Source organism: Oryctolagus cuniculus, chromosome 16, assembly GCF_051225735.1.
Source record: "Oryctolagus cuniculus isolate XC-2025 breed Fujian yellow rabbit chromosome 16, ASM5122573v1, whole genome shotgun sequence".
NCBI classification, from domain to species: Eukaryota; Metazoa; Chordata; class Mammalia; order Lagomorpha; family Leporidae; genus Oryctolagus; species Oryctolagus cuniculus.
This window is the reverse complement of record NC_142882.1, coordinates 41,544,685-41,551,929: the sequence shown is the minus strand read 5'-3', so window position 1 is coordinate 41,551,929 and position 7,245 is coordinate 41,544,685. Positions and strand designations below refer to the sequence as shown.

General features: G+C 49.4%; 1 pseudogene; it reads left to right on the top strand.

The window, feature by feature from the left end:
* Positions 1-5,029: 5,029 nt before the first annotated feature.
* On the top strand, positions 5,030-6,564 carry LOC103352225 (junctophilin-3 pseudogene; annotated as a pseudogene).
* Positions 6,565-7,245: the final 681 nt, after the last annotated feature.

The window sequence follows — 7,245 nt, the reverse complement described above, 5'->3', positions numbered from 1 at the left end:
AGCAACTAACCAAGCTGCTCCCAGAGGAAAGCAAGGTGTACAGGTTCCTTCTCCATCTCATTACAGAGACTCTACCAGTGTATGCCACCAAACCTTTCTGTAGCCTCAACTCTGACCCCTATTGGTTCATTATCAACAGTGAGATGCCTAACTGTTCTTTTCTCTGGATTATTTACCCTGAGATTCACTTCTTTTTTAAGTCTCTTTAACAAAGAGATGAGGGGAGGGGAAGGTGGCCAGGATATAAGCTCAGGCCACCATATTCCTAGGACCTTCCACTCCGTATCCTGAGTTCAGCATCTTAAGAAACAAATATGTATGAAAGATGCCTAGAAATACATTATCTCATTATCTTCAGGCTCATTATCTGCCTTCCTCTGACTTCTTAGCTTTTTCAATTTGCAATAATGAGATGGAAATTAACCCCAAACTAGCCATCTTTGCTTCTTCTTCTTTTTCTGCATTAAAAGGTTTGAATTTTAATGAGGGTGCCACCGTAGACATAATGGTGCTTCTGCTTCACCTGTGGATTCCTGTTCCTCACAGTGGCACTCTGCCTCATTGCCTTAGAGATCCAAAATGATGCATTGGAAGATTTTTCCTAAAGTTAGGGAAGACGAGTAGGAGAGACTGGACTCTAAATCAGTGTCTCGTTGGTATTGTACACTACAGAAGAACTTTTGTAAAACTGAATATTTGCGTATGCCATTTTGTAAGGCTTGTAAATCAAAATTTTTAGTGGGCATCCTTAGAAGTTTTGTTGTGTTGTGAAAAGCAGAGACAGAGACTGAGACAGAGTGAGCTCTTACGTGCACTGGGTTACTCCCCAAATATTTGTAACAGCTGGACTGGGCCAGGCTGAAGCCAGGAGCCTGGAACTCAATCCAAGTCCCTCATATGGGTGGCAAGGACCCAAGCATTTGAACCATCATCTGCTACCTCCCAGAGTGCACAACAGCAGGAAGCTAGAATGGGGAGTTGAATCTGCATTCACACCCATACACTCCACTATGTGATGTGGATCTCCCCAGGGGTATCTGCTCAGCCCCCGCCCAGAATTTTGACATAAATATTCTGTAAGCAAAATGTCTGAGAATACTTATTTTAGGAAGTGTCATGGAGCTTTGCACAGTTCAAAGGGATTTTCTAAAAGAAAAATAAATATCTGATTAATGAAAAATTTGGTCTTGGGATGACATTGTGGCACAGTGGGTTAAGCTGCTGTCTGCAATGCTGGATCCCAGATAGGAATACCAGTTAGAGTCCTGGCTGCTCCACTCCTGATTCAGCCTCCTGTTAATGAACTTGGGGAAAGCAGCAGAAGATAGTCCAAGTGCTTTGATCCTGCACCCACGTGGGAGACCTGGATGAAGTTCCTAACTCCTGCCATTGGCCTGATCCAGTCCTGACTGTCATGGCTATTTAGGGAGTCAACCAACTATGGAAGTTCTCTTTCTCTCTGTCTCTGCCTTTCTCTGTCACTCTGCCTTTCAAGTAAAAATAAAATAAATTTTTATAAAGAATTAGGTCTAGCAGATGCAAAAGTTTGTTCCTCTAGTTTGTTGCAAGGCACTCTTGGATGTTAGTGTCATTGTACATACATACAGGGTATGTTCTGAAGTCACTCACATTAGTGTAAGAAATAGATTTCTATTTCTTGTATTTAGAAAGACCATGGAATCCATAGGTGATGGAAGGAGAGCAGCAGCAATTAACCATATGACATGGAATCAGCTACTGTTTGCTGCCACTTCTGTGATGTGAGTTCTGTTTTTATTGCTAGTGTTTCTTTCACTAAGGAGAAAAATCTTCATATCCAAACACAGTCAAAACTTTATGTAAATATAACTTCTATGATCATTTGCTGTTGGGGCACCATTGAAAATATGATGTCAAAAATGAACATCCTACAAATATCAAAGAGCAAAAAAATTTTGAATGATAGGATTGATGTGTGAGTATGATGTCAACCCCTGGTCGACTTCTTAAATAGATTAATAAACAGTTGCTTCATGAATCTAAGAAAGGAATGCAGTGATTATAGGATAAAATTACTAGCATCTAATGCTAGACCCAACTCATTTCCTTTTTAGGCAATGTTTGTAGAAGAAGAAATCTGGGAATGCTCTTTTGTAGAAATAGTATAGCTTGAATTTGGAAAGACATTTGACAGTTTCTCTTCCTTATGTTTGAAGACCAGATGAAAGTCAAGTCACAGGGAAAGCAGGCTGTGTCAGATGGCAGGACTAAACAAATCAGAGAGCAGTGGGTTACCGAGTGTTGCCAATCTTTTCCATTTTTAATGACCTCATGGTTATTGACTCTTCTACAGTTAAGTCTCAAACATCCCCCCGCCACCTCTTCCTCTCTCTTCCCCTGCCTCCTTCCTTCCTCCCTCATGCAGCTCCTTCTGACACTTCTGGGTACATTCCCCTGCCGTCCTGTCCGGTATCCTGCTCAGATCATCTCAGGTAGCTTGCATGAGTAAAACAGGGAGTGGAAAGATGATCCACTCTTTGATACATAGGAAATTAGAGCCTTTCAAGGCATTATAAAACAAGTTCTGTAATTTTTGGGAAAAGACATCTAATAGTTCATTCAATTGCTGTTAAACTAGCCAAAAACACTGAGATGTTTTTTGGGGGAGTTATTCATGATTGTGAAATTAACTATTCAATTATTTTAGCCAGAGTAAATATATGAAATATGTCAGCATACCAATTTTCACAACTATGTTTGCACACAGAATTCTATCCCCTTGCCCTTCTTGAGCGGAGTTAATTACACGTATGTGAGTTCTGGCTGAAGAAAGCTTGATTTACCAGAGAGTTGGAGATTGCTGGTATAGGAGCTCTATTCTTATACTACAAATGCCTCAGCTGAATATCTATTTTTAATCTTTCATGCTTTTGACAAGTAAACTTTTATAAAGTAATTTCATGACATTCTTTAAAAAACATATACATGATATTATTTTCAAAATGTAGCCAGAATCAGTGTAAGTAAAATCAAATTTACACTCCATTTGTTCTTATTATGGCATATCTGGGGAGAGTCCGACATCTTCAATTGAAGTAGGCAGTTGCACTTACAGCTGTACCAACATGCTTGTTCTCATCACACTCCAGCTAACATCTTCTTTGGTCCTCAGGAAGTCTTTTCATACCTTGAGTAAGCAAAGTATGCTGGCTAGGATATGCACTGGAGCTCAAAGGATTTAGAATAATGTCTCACCTATATCACATGCTGTGATGGTTAATTTTATCTGGGAACTTGATTGGACCAGGCAGTGCCCAGACATATGGTCAAACATTATTCTCTGTGTGGCTTCGAGAGTATTTCTGGATGAGATTAACAGTTGAATCAGTAGGCTGAGTCAATCAGACTGTCCTTCCCAGTGTGGGAAGACCTCATTCAATCTGTTGAAGACCTGAAAAGAACCCAAGAGCTGACTAAGAGAGAATTCTTTCTCTCCACCTGTTCTGGAACTTGAACATTGGTCTTTGCCTGCCTTCCCTCCAGGACTCAGACTGGCACTGATGTGGTTGGTCCTGTGGCATTTTAGGCAGTCACACTCAGAATGAATCTCTCACTGGCTCCTCTCCTCTCTTCACTTCTCATCTTCCATGGTTGTGTGAGCCAGTTCTTTATAACAAGTATCTATCTATCTATCTATCTATTTATCTATCTTTCTATATATCTATTTATCACTACTATCTTCCGTTTTAAAACACATTTATTTATTTATACAAAAAGAACAGATCCTATGTATTTTTTTAAGATTTATTTATTTATTCTAAAGTCAGAGTTACAGAGAGAGGAGAGGCAGAGAGAGAGAGAGAGAGAGGTCTTCCATCCGCTGGTTCTCTCCCCAGATGGCCAGAGCCAGGAGCTTCTTCCGGGTCTCCCACGCGGGTGCAGAGGCCCAAGGACTTGGGCCATCTTCACTGCTTTCCCAGGCCATAGCAGAAAGCAGGATAGGAAGAGGAACAGCCAGGACTAGAACCGGCGCCTATATGGGATGCAGGCGCTTCAGGCCAGGGCGTTAACCCGATGCGCCACAGCGCCGGCATCCCATGTACTTCACATACACAATTTAAAAAACATAACAATATTTCCCACCCTCTTTCCCTGCCTCCACTCTCCTCCTCCTCCTCCTCCTCTTCACTCTCTAATAGGTTTTTTTTTTTTTTTTTTTTGACAGGCAGAGTGGACAGTGAGAGAGAGAGACAGAGAGAGAAAGGTCTTCCTTTGCCGTTGGTTCACCCTCCAATGGCCGCCGCTGCAGCCGGCGCACCGCGCTGATCCTGGCAGGAGCCAGGAGCCAGGTGCTTTTTTCCTGGTCTCCCATGGGGTGCAGGGCCCAAGCACCTGGGCCATCCTCCACTGCACTCCCTGGCCATAGCAGAGAGCTGGCCTGGAAGAGGGGCAACCGGGACAGAATCCGGCGCCCCAACCGGGACTAGAACCCGGTGTGCCGGCGCCGCAAGGTGGAGGATTAGCCTAGTGAGCCACGGCGCCGGCTCTAATAGTTTTTTAAATTTTTGTGATGGACAGGGGCAGGCGGTGTGGGTCCGGGAAAGGCGGGACTGGGGCTGCCTCGTCCTGACCTCCCCCTGCCTCGCCCGCAGTGAGAACCAGAGGGAGGTGGTGGTGGGAGGAATCGGGGAGCCAAGGAGGAGTCCAGGACTTGTGCTCAGCAAGGCCTGGCCGGATGCGCACAAGAGGCCAGGACCGAGAAGCCTGCAGGCCGCCCAGGTCCTGCACACCTGAGCCGCACAGCTGGGGAGAGGCAGCAGGCCGCTCCCTTGCCCCAGGACACAGGCGAGGGAGCCCAAGCTGCCGACTGGGTGCCTTTGTTCAGCGTGAGCCCTCCTGCCACTGTCCCTCTGCATCCTGGGTGCGCGCGTGAGGGCCCCACAGGGGGATGTAGAGGCCAGAGCCAGAGTCCGCTTCCCCTTCTCGGAGTTTCCATGGGCAGCGGGGAAGAATCCTGCAAGACGTGAGCTGTGAAACCGCAGCACCTGCCATGGGTCCTAGCACAGATGGTTCCTCAACGCTAGGACGTCAGGCACCTGCCAGGGCCAGTGCGTCCGCGGCATGCGCCAAGGCCACGGCGTGCGTCCGCCGCTCGCTGCTGAGCGGGCTGCAGCTGCGTATGTCGGATTCCAAGAGCAGCCGGGCCAGCCAGCAGCAGCGAGGCGGGCATGAGCACGGTGAGCTCCACAGCCGGCGACGTGCACTCCACCACCATCAGCCTGGGCCAGGCAGAGGCCGACATCGACCACCGGGACCTACGCGGGCGAGTGGAAGAGCGACCAGCGCTCCGGCTTCTGCGTGAGCCAGCACCCGGACGGGCTCCAGGTCAAGGGCGAGTGGGCCAGCCACCGGCGGCACCCCGGCTACGGCTGCCTGACCTCCCCTGACGGCACCAAGGAGGAGGGCAGGTACAAGCACAACCTCCTGGTGAGCTGCAAGCCCAAGAACCTCATCCCGCTGCAGGCCAGCAAGATCCAGGAGAAGGTGGACCGGGCCGTGGGAGGTGGCCGAGCGGGCCGGCCACCATCGCCAAGCAGGAAGGCGGAGATGGCGGCTTCCAGGACCTCCCACTCCCGAGGAACAAGGTGGCCCACTTCTCCCGGCAGGTGTCGGTGGACGAGGAGCCAGGAGGGGACATCCAGGTGCACCTGCAAGGCTGGGGCAAGGAGGAGGCCGGGGGAGCCTCCGGGGCGTGCGCCAGCCTGCCGAGGACCTTCGTGCTTGGGGCTTGGGCCACAGGCATCCCAGGAGCCCCAAACCCCGGGAGCGGTAGGCCCCACGTTCTCGTGGACGCCCCACAGCGAGGGGGGGGGGCGGCAAGCTGCTGGAGCGGATGAGGCACAGCTGAGGAACTACAAGCTGGAGATGAGGCCGCTGCTGAGGATGCACGCCCACCCCCAGAGAAGACGCTGCGGGCCTGGGGCTTTGCGGTGCAGAGGCTGCGGCCCAAGTCCCAGAACAAAGAGAGCTTGAGGCCGGCCTCCGCCATGGAGCCCACGGTGCAGAAACTGGGAGCCTGCGGCTGCTCCCCTACCCCGCGCCCCGGGCTGAGCCCCCAGCTGCTGCGCTGAGACCTGACCCTCTCCCCGCCCTAGAAGTCCTTGCCTGTGGCGCTGAGTCCGACGAGAACGGGGCGAGCTAAAGTCCAGCTCTGGCTCCGCATGGCTTGGTGGCCATGTGATCTTGCTCAGCATCCTGTCGGTATCCTGTTCATCAACTTCATCTGATGCATCGGGCCGCCACGGCCACGAGCACCACAACCAGGAGCCGGCTCCCCGAGAGCCAGACCCCGGCCTGGACGGTCCAGCGGCCTCCGAGGGGCTGCGGAGCACTGAGCCCACTCCGCTTTGGCCGGTGTGGCTTCACGTGTGGGCCCTGGGCTCCATGTGCCGGACGTGTCTCCGATGCCTGGTTACTGACCTCCACGGGTTGTCACTTGTTTGTTCTGTGCCTACCTCGACCTCCCCGACAGATATGCATTGTGCCCTTGCTGCTCAGAGAGCGTCTGGCCCAGGACGGCCTTGAGACGCTGTTGCATATACACCTCCCCAGTGTACGACGCTAGCGCGTTCTGTCCCTCAGAAACAGGTCCACTGTGTCTCTGCCACCAGAGAACAGCTGTGGGACACGCCTGGGTGCCCACTGCCCTCGTCCTTGTGCAGGGCCGTGTCCGCTCCCACCTGTGGGGAGCCCTAGAGCCCTCCTGTGCAGGCCCCTCGGGCCCAGCCCTTCTCACGGACTCTGCCTTGCTTTGTTTCTCTGCTCCCTTTAGAGCAGATTTCTTTACCACACTGCACTAGATTGCTATATTTTTAACCAGAAAAAAAGAAAGATTAGAGCATGTTCCAGTTAAAATTTTTTTTGTGATGATATGCTTTTAATTCACTTTATTATCACAAGCTTAATACTCTACTAAATAAAGAATTCAGCAAGTATAAAGTTGAATGACCCCTATTTCTCAGGAGTACAGAAAAGGGCTATAAATAATAACCGAATCTCAACAATTTCACTCCTATACATTTACATGTTTTGTACTCTGTAATATTAGTTATCACAAATCTGGAAAAGCATAATGATAGTTGTCTTTTTGGGACTGGCATATTTCACTAAGCATGATGAGTCCATTTTGTTGCAAGACAGGATTTCATTATTTTTTATGGCTGAATCATATTCCATCATTTATATATACCACATTTTCTTTATCTA